This window comes from Scardinius erythrophthalmus (genome assembly GCF_964197995.2).
Source record: "Scardinius erythrophthalmus genome assembly, chromosome: 20".
In the NCBI taxonomy this organism is placed as follows: domain Eukaryota; kingdom Metazoa; phylum Chordata; class Actinopteri; order Cypriniformes; family Leuciscidae; genus Scardinius; species Scardinius erythrophthalmus.
In genome coordinates, this window is record NC_138240.1 from 19,394,162 (window position 1) to 19,406,514 (window position 12,353).

The window sequence follows — 12,353 nt, forward strand, 5'->3', positions numbered from 1 at the left end:
TAGCCAATAATGCGACATTGAATTGACGGCGAGTTTAATATTAACATTGTTAATGTTAATATTAATCATATAGAACGTTTTACAACAAATAACCTAATAAATGTTCCTGATGTAAACAAAATCAAAAGCAACGACAACTATATAACAAAATCCCGCCATCAGCAACAACAATAATAATAGCCCTAATAGTAATAATAATAATAACTCTGTATATGAATGTGCAAAACTAGTGTCAATTATGACTCTGTAAATGAAGTATGAACTGAAGTATTGGAATCTGTTTAAGCTAGAAACACCTCAGATGTCATCTAAGATCTCATTTTAAATGATAGCAGTGTAGTGTTCAGAGTTGAGGCGATGAGACACGCTCTGAGAGCATCACTGCCATCTAACGATGCTTACTTCGCTTTTGATCGCAACGAAGTAACGTCATCGAAATAGATTTATATATTTATTATTGTAGTATCAATCGACAAATTTAGCTAAATGCATTTAAAAAAATGTGCAAAATAAAAACAAAAATAAATGCTGGACTACTTCTGGACAGCGTTCTTTACTTACGAGATGACAATATAATCAATAATATTATAATAACAACAACAACAACAATACAAAAAAACAATTCGTTTAATATTGGAAATGTACATAGAGAGGCTGGTTTTGAAGAAGTAAAAAAAAAAAAAAAAAAACTTTGTCAAACTCGTATACAATTCTTTATACTACCGTGTTATCTCCGATTCTGCGCTTTTAACATAGTCTTAAAGTGAAAATTATAATAAAAAAAATTGTCTGGTTTTAATCTCCCTATATTTTCCTTTAAGTCTCACAATTTTCACATAATAGCAAGGCTACAAAGAACTCTCAAGAAACATACCTTATGCTACACACAATTTGAGTTTCGTATATCGGATAAATCTTAGAGCTGGTTGGAGCTTACAGGTTAATCCTTCACTTATCTTAACAAATCCTGAAAAAGAAAGCAACCCCTGCTAATGGCAGTAAGAAGCAGACATACAGTAAATTGTACGTGGCAGTGAACTTTCATGTTTGGTTCCACTTTGATCTTTTAATGAGTGTTTGCTATAATGAACCTTTCAGAGACATAAGATAAAAGGCAGCTTTGCGTTATTTTCACTCATTTGAAAATATGCATAACAAAAGCCACTGAACAAGAATTAAATACTAATTAATAATTGAACAATAATCAATTCTACCATTTGGCGCAGCTTGTAATAATTGTAATAATTTTTTTTACAAAGTTCTTTTACAGAAATATTCGTTATAATGTAGCCTACACATTATTGTGTAAGATTATTTTAGGCAAACAATAAATAATAAAATAAAATTATAATATTAACCTAATTTACATTACAACGAGTGCAACACTGTGCGTGTTGTGATGATATTTTAGCCTACTTTAATGTACTTGTCATGACTCGTCATAAAACTTTTATTAGGCCTAATATATGTTTCGATATTTCAAGTGTTTAATTTACATTAACTACTGATTTGCATTAAACACATTAATATTGATGAATGACTTGTATACTGTAGGTCTTATTTCTTCAGCACCGAGAGCAGTTCAGTTTACCCTTGATGGACTTGGTATCTCAATTTTCAGTGTTCTAAAGAGGGTCAATATCGCCCTCCAGTGGCCAATAGACTTTTTACTTGACTTACTCATGATGAAACTTAAACATATTTTTGAGCCGTCTAGTTCAGATTTATTAATTACTGCACTAAACATATTTAACTTAAGGTAGCGGTAAGTTACCGTCAATAGTGTTAACAGTCACGTGGTTGTCTACATCTGAGTTTGCAACATTTTTTTTGTTTTTGTTGCATAATCAGTACTAGTGCAAATAATCACATTCTGTGTTTTAAACAGAAAATAACAGATAGGTAACAATATATTTGTATTTAGGAAAAAAAAAACATGTTCACAGATGGGGCATTCTGGCTACTTTCTTATGCCAAGACCTTTTTGAAGATTTGTTGTGATTTGTTTGTAATATGAAAAAAAAAAAAAAAATAGATAGATAGATAGATAGATAGATAGATAGATAGATAGATAGATAGATAGATAGATAGATAGATAGATAGATAGATAGATAGATAGATAGATAGGAAATATAAATACATATTAAATCCATGAAACACATAATTTACATTTAATTTATAATAACATATAAGTTACTTTAAAGTTAGGATAGAGACAATGGGACAGAGCTTTTTCTCAAATTTACATGCTAATGGTAAAACATGGAACAATAAAATACAACATTAATAATAATCTCAAATAAAGCTAAACTGACAGTAATAGTCTCTATTGAGACGAGGACTAAGCAAGAGTTCATTGCAGCAAAGAACTTTAAATAAAGTTAGCACATTATATCCATTCCAACTGTCTAAAATCGACTGTGCCTTTAAAAGTCGCTGAACATTCTAAAAGTGCCAGAGTCCTCTTCTCAAAGGTCAGGATCTGAAGCAGATCAAAGTTAGCTTAAGATGAAACAGACTATAGGTAAAGCTAACAAAGACACTATGTTGAGAGAAGATGTGTTTGATTTCTCCATTGAATCTGGAAAATGTCCCATGAAAACGCTTGCGGATTTGGGCGGATTCATTCCAAACTTTGTATCCTTTTAATGCTAAAGAAATTCTAGCACACACAGGTTTGATATAACAGAGAGGCAATGGTAATGCACTCAGAATCATGATAATAACACAATTAATCTATTAGCATTTGCAGTGCTGTTATGGAAAAGAGTGCTAAGATTTTTGTGAGGCCTGCAACTCCTTATAGAGCAACTGAAGGGATGGTAACGTTTCCCAAACCAGAAGAGATTTACGATGCTTTTCAGCAGATGGTTGTCTTGTTCATTCGGTTCTTCTCCAGACTGATTTATTCATCCCATGGCAAAGCAGGCTCAGTGGCGGCTCCGAGTCTGATTTTAGGATGCGTGCCATTTACAACATACATCCCCTGTTTCTCTTTTGTGGGAGGAATAACTTCAGTCAAGCTCTTGAAATGAAATGTGTGTAACCAGTCTTGCGGCGTGAAAATTGAGATGTTCAAAATAGATTTAGAGTTGCGACACTGAGGGGAGCTGATGTCTGAAAATTTGTCACTGGTTTGTAATTATGGCAGTGTGCTGTGAAGATTAAAGGGGAAGCGTGGGGATCAAGGTAATGGCTTAATGGTTCACATCAAGACTTCAAGTCAAAATTTCAGGTGCTTTGATGAATGACAGCCCTTTGGTCTCTTTCTTTTTCTTTTCAACCTATAGTTAGTACAACTCTCACACAGATAATAATAATAATAATAATAATAATAATAAAGACAGTTGACGCATGTCCATGAATCATATACTAATGTATATAGATATATCTTATATTATATTATTATCTTACTTTAGATACTGTGGATGGTGCGATTTTTATTTTTTATTATTTATGTTTTGATTTTTGCTAATAGCTAATTTTAGATTTTGGTTTTATGGTGTGACAAATTCATTTTTAGGAATACTAATATTCCATGTAGTCTGTCATATAAATCAATATGAATAACAATTTGGTTACACTTAATTTTAAGGTGAGTTATAGTTGCTTTTTAGTTATAGTTTAGTGTACTTATAGAGTTATGGTAAGAGTTTGGTTTAGGGTTAGTTACTTGTAATTATGCATAATTTACTGTTATTACAATAGTAAGTACATGTAGTAACGTAGCTACGTTAACTTAAAATAAAGCGTTTCCCAATTTTATTTTATTTTTTTGCAAAATGCTGTTTAAAACAACTTTAGATGGAATATTGCATGCATGTCATACCTCAGGACATACAAAATTTATTTTTCTTATTCTAATAATAATAATAATAACATATATTATTCATATTTAGTGCTGTCAAATCGATCACGATGAATCACATCTAATAAAGTTTTTATATATATTATGTATTATGTATATGTATATATATACATATGTATATGTATATATATGTATATGTATATATATATATATATATATATATATATATATATATATATATATATATATATATATATAAGAGTTCAGAGTTCAGTTCAGTGCCATCTGAATTTTTCTTCTAGAATGATCATTTTTATCAAGCTTGTATATTTAAGTTAAATAATTTCACTTAAATGACAATTAATAGGTAATTTGCATTGCCATTTAAGTGACATTATTGAACTTAAATATACGAGCCTGATAAAAATGATCATTCTAGAAGAAAATTTCAAATGGCACTTAGAGGCTTTTGCATCTGAACTCTTCATATATACACACACACACACACACACACACACACACACACACACACACACAGTATGTATATATATATATATATATATATATATATATATATATATATATATATATATATATATACAAACTTTTATCTTAGGTGCGATTAATCGATTTGACAGCACTATTATTAATATGTAATTGAAACAAATTCATAGACCGCATTCGCCGTTGCCGTGCTATAAATGCAACTCAGAACACATCTCTCAGGGTCTGCGTCTGAGTGGGGATCCCTCCAGATGTTCCTCAGCTGGCTGGATCTGGAGATGACGATCTGTGCAGCGTCTGTCAAAAGCTAGCGTTTCGAATCTATCCAGCACCCCCTCATCTCTATCAACACGTTCAATGCTCCCTGCATGTGCTGACCCGGGGGTCTCCATGCATCCCATGAGAGCAAAAAATTACTTTCAGAGCACTGAAACGGGTCCAAACACTGAACCTTTTCCCCGTGTGTATAAGATCACGGATAAATAATGACCTGGAGTGGAGCTGTTGATCTCTGTTTTATGTTGTAACCAAAAATGTTAGAAAAAACATTTGAATTCAGCTGAAATCAAAAATGAATGCCACGATAAAAAGGCCTTTATAAGACTTACTCATGTAATATGGATTTTGTATGTGGAAAACATAATACAAAAACAAGCATATAAGCAAATAATAGTCCAAATTTCACTTCACATCAGAAGTTAAGGGTAGAAAAAGCCTTTCCAGCGAGCTATGTTTCATCTCATGAGCACTTAAAGTCTTCAGATTTGTAGCCGTGTCTTGGCCATCATTTACTGGTCCATGTGCTCGGCTATTAGAGCCTGCAGTTTTGAACCCTCTGAATGGTCAAATGTAGTTACCGGGCTGAAACATGAAGGTGTGAGTGGATTCTGCCCAGGATTTATTGCTGCGGTCTCCCTCATCAAAGGTCAGCGTGGAAGATGGGTTACAGCCTAGAAAAGAACAGACCTGCGGCATTAGAGCTGTGAAGTTCTCAGTCTTATGTAGTTACCAGCTGTCTAATTAACTATTTGAAATAGTGTAGCTCAGTCAGAATCAAGACTTTGGGTAACCGAAGTTCTATAATATTTATATAATACATTTTATATTATATACACTGAAAAAAAAATGATTTGTTGAATTTACTAAATTGTATTATGGTAAGTGGATCCACACAATTGATTTTAGCTACATTTAAACAAATGCATTAAGTTGAACTAAAATTTAATAAATTCAATTTAATGCATTTGTTTAAATGTAGCTAAAATCAATTGTGTGGAACCACTTACCATAAAAAAATTTAGTAAATTCAACTATCATTTTTTTCAGTGTATAGTATATATAATTGAGTTTTATTTTTTATACATACATACATATATATATATATATATATATATATATATATATATATATATATATATATATATATATATATATATGTATAAAAAATATATACAGTACTAGTCAAAAGTTTGGAAATGTTACTATTTTTAATGTTATTTTTAATGTAAAAAAACAACAAAAAAAAAACAAAAAAACAGTAATATTATGAAATATTATTACAATTTAAAATAATGGTTCTCTTTTTTTAATATACTTTAAAATGTAATTTATTTTTGTGATGCAAAGCTGAATTTTCATCAGCAAGTACTCCAGTCTTTGGTGTCTTATGATCCTTCAGAAATCATTCTAATATGATGATTTATGATCAATGTTGGAAACAGTTGTGCTGCTTAATATTTTTTTTATAACCTGAGATACTTTTTTCAGGATTATTTGATGAATAAAAAGTTAAAAAGAACTGTATTTATTTAGAATAGAAATCTTTTGTAACAATATACACTACCGTTCAAAAGTTTGGGAACAATAACTTTTTTTTTTTAAGAAATTAGTACTTTAATTCAACAAGGATGCGTTAAATTGATTAAAGGTGATGGTAACGATTTATATTGTTAGAAATGTTTTTATTTTGAATAAATGCTGTTTTTATGAATAAATGCTGTTAACGTTTTACTCATCAATGAATCCTGAAAAAAGTATTCCAAAAAAATATATTAAAAAGCACAACTGTTTCCATCATTGATAATAACTGAGTATCAAATCATCATATTAGAATGATTTCTGAATGATCATAAGACACCAAAGACTGGAGTACTTGCTGATGAAAATTCAGCTTTGCATCACAAAAATAAATTACATTTTAAAATAAAATATATTTTTTATTACACATATATATATATCAAGTATACATACAGTATATACATATTTGTGCTGTCAAATCGATTAATCGATTTACACAAAGTTTATATATATATATTCTTTTACATCTTTGAATATATAAATATGTTCATATATATATGTTCATATATTATATATTCACATATATATATATATATATATGCATATATAAATATTTGAATATATATATATATTTTTTTTTCAAAGATTTATATATTCAAAGATGTAAAATAATAAATAGGAAAAAAATATGTATAATGTCTAAGATATATAGATATTTGTTTTATTTCAGTGCAAAATTATTATGTAATTTAAAAGATAATAATTGTCTTTGCCATTAAATTTATGATATAAGCTACAAGGTCTGACCAGAGACCTATATATCAATGAACAGGAAGTATGTCAATACTAATGAAGTTATTAGAGCACCCCCACCTGGATCTGGACACAAGGGGCTTTGACCCGCTGCACTTTAATTTACAAACTTTTAATGGCATTTAGCTGATTCATTTCTTGAACTAGATCTCACAAATATGATTCCCGTATACAAAATTAAACCTAAAACCATACTGACCGGTCATCATATCAGCTTGAACCATCAACCAAACATAATTAAGCACAGTTTAGAAAACATCTAAATCAGTCCTGTTCTCTGTGTGGGTTTTAGTCAGGGAAAGAGGAGGGAAAACAGCTCTCTGGGGGAGTGTTGGGAGTAACAAGAAAACAAGCTCCCTCTACAAAATCCCTCTCTGTAGTTGTCAGTGTTTTCCCCCTGGACCACTTTCTGAATCATAAACATCTTAACAGGGCCTGCCTCCCCCGGGAGCCTCTGAGAGTTTCCTACATGTAGCAGGCTCAGGAGCTGCGCTCTTATTGCATCCAGGTGGCCATGGTAAAAAGCGCTGGTCTACCATAAATGTCCCATAAAATGCAAGTGGCACCTCCAGAGGTGGATAGGGTCACTGCACCTGTCTGTGGACTGAGACTCGATGTTTCCTCTTCCGACTCCACTCTCACGCTCCCTCACTCCTGTTCTGACACTTTGTTTCTCTCTTTTATTGCCTCGTGTCGGCTATCATAATTCCATTATATAATCAAAGTATTTACCTGAAATAATATAATATATAACCTCTATTACCCAAAGTTTTCATTCTAAAAGAGCGAAACTATTACAATATAATATCATATATATTAATATAATAACATTATTTAAAATTAATATCAGGTTAAGAACATTCAAATTCAATAGTCTAAATTTAGATGTGGACGAATATACAGTTTATTTTGATAACACTTTACTTCTTATACATTACATGCAGTTACTATCGGTGTTGGGTTAGTTACTCTATAAAAGTAACTGATTACAGCTACAGTGCTGGTCAGAATTATTTGCCCCCTTGGTAAATATGATCAAAGATGGCTGTAAATAAATCTGCCTTGTTTATCCTTTTGATCTTTCATTCAAAAAATTAGCAAAAATCTAACCTTTCATTGAAGTAAAATAATTAAAAGTGGGGGGTAAATCACATTATGAAATAAATGGTTTTCTCCAAAACACGTTGGGAACAATTATTTGCCCCCTTTTATTAAATACTTTTTGCAACCTCCTTTTGCTAAGATAACAGCTCTGAGTCTTCTTCTATAATGCCTGATGAGTTTGGAGAACATCTGACAAGAGACCAGAGACCATTCCTCCATACAGAATCTCTCCAGATCCTTCAGATTCCCAGATCCATGTTGTGCTCTTCAGTTCAGCCCACTCATTTTTCTATAGGGTTCAGGTCAGGGACTGGGATGGTCATTGCAGATGCTTGGTTTTGTGCTCAGTGACCTATTTTTTATTTGTTTTTGGATCACTGTCCTGTTGAAAGATCCAAACATGGCCAGTTATAAGATTTCTAGCAGAGATCGTCAGGTTTTGATTTTTTATCTGTTGGTATTTGATCGAAACCATGATGCCATGTATCTGAACAAGATGTCCAGGACCTCTGGCAGAAAATTAGGCCCACATCATTAAAGATACAGCAGATTATTTCATTTTACACATGGGGTAGCCTACTTTTTTATCCCTGTATGAACCAAACCCATATTAAGTGTTTGCGGAAGTTTTGTGTTGCTGGCCTCTAAAATAACACTATTCATTGTATCAAATGATAAGTATACAAATTTGTGGTGTTTTTATAGCATATTGCTAAATCCGTAGCATGTGTCCAGTGGTGATTGGTCCATGGGGACCAGCATCCTTCTGGTCAGGTTTAATTGGCCCTCATGTCTGGACATGGGGCCACGTTGCTTTGATCTCACTTAAAAGGAGCTAATTGATCTCTGTGTTCAACCCACTTTGTGGTGTCCCAAGGGGGAGAAAAGAACGGACAAAAGAATCAAAGCTTCTTTTTTTTAAGGAGATGAAAATTCAGACGAGGCTGAGGGAAAATTATGACTTTTTCTGAGAATGAAGAAAAAGAATGGGTAAAAACATCAAATACCATGTCTTGAAAGTTAAACTTCCAGACTTCGACAAAGGTGGGATGGTAAAGTGTGTGGGACAGTGAACAAAAAGCGAGAGAGAGAGAGAGAGAGAGAGAGAGAGAGAGAGAGAGAGAGAGAGAGAGAGAGAGAGAGAGAGAGAGAGAGAGAGAGAGAGAGAGAGAGAGAGAGAGAGAGAGAGAGAGAGAGAGAGAGAGAGAGAGAGAGAGAGAGAGAGAGAGAGAGAGAGAGAGAGAGAGAGAGAGAGAGAGAGAGAGAGAGAGAGAGAGAGAGAGAGAGAGAGAGAGAGAGAGAGAGAGAGAGAGAGAGAGAGATCACCTCACGCCTGGGCCCATTGCTCCTCAATTACTCTAATGTGACTCATATGGCCAAGGTATTCTGACAGAGAGCGATAAAGAACCCTTGCACTTGCCTTGCTCTTTGATATCACTCTTTGCTCTGTGCCAGATCCAGACGTGATGGTTTACGTTCCCCCCTTGAGTCCAGTTTCAGCTTGTTAAAGGAGAAGTGCAGCGAAGACCACACGCTTCAATCTCCCTCCACGCTTCTCCTGCAGAGGCATGCTGCTCTCTTAACCTTAGATGATGTCACCAACACAGAAAAGCATGGAAATAAATGTACAGATGCTTTATGGCTTTTCACAATAACCCTTGTTAAAGGTGATTGGTAAATGAGGAGTCTATGGATGTGTGTGTTGAGCAATGAAGTCCACGGCAATCATTCAGTGCTCGATCCTTACATATATAACTTTCTGGCGAATCTACGGCATTCAATGTTATTTTAAACACTTATTTTTTTTGGAGGGGAGAGGACAGGAAATAATAGGGGGGGGGGGGGTCACTAAACGCGATTTGAACTCTTGCACCATATATTAAAAATAAACCCATCAGATTTCACTTCCCTTCTGACATAGGAAGGGGATCTTATTATAATATTACCACCCCTCAATCTGCCCGTTTCCACCCACGGCGCCACCATTTGGTTTTCAGAGGCGACAACAGTGTAACCAGTTCTAATGCAATGGCAAAAGTTCGAGCAAAGCATACAAACTGTTCTGTCTTATAAAAACCAAAGTGAACTGTGTCAACTTGTGTAAAAGTTAAACATGACGGTACATGCAAGTGATGAAATCAATGTAACTCCACAACAACTACATAAATGTATCCACTAACCATTCAAAAAAGTCCAGGTGCAGTCTAAAAGTTGCAACCTCTTCCTGAGTCTCTCCGTAAGGCTTCACCTCTACTGGTTATTTCTGAGATTTTGGATGAGTGAGATTATTCGTGTGTTTTGTTATTGCCGGAGTATCAGAGGCTCCTGTAAAGGATCGGCCCTCTTCACTTTTGCATTTAAAGGGACACAAACCAAAAAATCTGGGGGGTATTTTGAGCTGAAATTTCACAAACACATTCTGGGGACACTATAGATTTATATTACATCTTGTTAAAAGGGGCATAACATCTGACATTTAACCAAGGTCATGCAATAAAGTTTAACCCTTAAATGCATGACTGTTTTGCCAATCATTATTACATATTTGGGTTTTTAGTGACCCGGATCTATATCTTACACGGATGGATCTCTACCTGTCGCAATAATATAAAACTGTCCTGATATTTGAGTACCAATTAAAGAATAATAAAATAAAGCATATTTTGTTACCTTTTGGAGCTTGGAAGGTTCAGTTTGAGCAGATGTTTATACCATCATCACTGTCCTCTTCAGAGCTCATTTCCCAGTACATTCAGCATCTGGCTCATATTCACAATCTCAAACATATTCTCAAAACATCATTTTCAACATCTTCAAAATCAATATTTTGATCGCTGACAGCTTCTTCACCAGATCCACCATCAAGTGACAGTGACACTAACGAGTTCAGTACTTGCTCTGCAGTAAATCACTGAGCCATTTCAAGTTTTACTGATGATATTTCCTATTCTTTTGTTTTCTGCCTCTGGTAACTATGAGTGAAACTCACTTGTCTGGTACATCATTGTGTATCAGACATCGCCACCCTGTGGAATAAAGGTGAATTGCACTTATTCAGTCATCAAAGATTCAGTTATTGTTGTGCAGAAAAAATATAGGCCTACTTACACTGTTACACGCCTTGGGTCATTATTAGCAACCCTATATAATTTTTTACAAAAACTTAATGCAAAAAACCTGGCATCCTTTTATAATTGTATTATTATGTCTGGTTATATTGTTTATAATGAATAGATTGAGGAACGTTAAGAATGTCTAACTTTTAATAAGGAGGACAGTATGACGTCCAGGGTCACTATAAATACCCGAGGTATGCATTTAAGGGTTAAAGAGGTTTTCCACATTGTTTTTGTATGTATATAAAAAGTATAAGAATATCTATCTTTATTTTTTATTTATCATACACATGTTGGGATTTGGGGTTATATCAAAACTCTCCATTCTCCATAGACATTTTATACTGTAAAAACGTAACAGTCTATCATCTGGAGCCTGGACTTAACCATTGCAGGAAACTTTCTGCATTTTTACATAAAAATAATAATAAGTTAGTATTACATACTGTTTTCATCATAGGGACCAAAATGTTCTATTTAAAAAATGCTGTTCTTTTGAACTTTCTGTTCATGAAAGAATCCTGAAAAATTTATTTAAAAATGTATTGTGGTTTATACATTTCCATTTCTTGAAAAAAAAAAAAAAAACCTTTTCAACATTGATAATAATAAACGTTTCTTGAGCACAAAATTATTTCTGAAGGAAAAGGCATCATGTGACACTAAAGACTGGAGTAATGGCTGCTAAAAAAGTAATACATTATATTTTAAAATATATTTCAATATAAAACTTTTATTTTAAGTACTAATAATATTTGACAACATTCCTGTTTTTACTGTAGTTTTGATCAAATAAATGCAGCCTGGATGAGCACAGGAGACTTTATATTTTAATATATTTTGATAATGTATTAGTAAATGATCAAATTTACATTAAGATTAATAAATGCTTTAGATGTATTTTTTAACGTTAGTTCATGTTAACTATAGTTTCATTAACGATTAACAAATGGAACCTTATTGTAAAGTATTACAAAAAAAAAATCTCACCAACCTCAAACGTTTGTCCTTTGAACAGTAGGCCTATATATAATCTTAAAAATCATGGGGCATTGTGGTAAGATCTGATATCACATAAAAAAATGAAAAAATTATATATAAAAAAATAAATAAATATATATATATATATATATATATATATACACACACACTCACCTAAAGGATTATTAGGAACACCATACTAATACTGTGTTTGACCCCCTTTCGCCTTC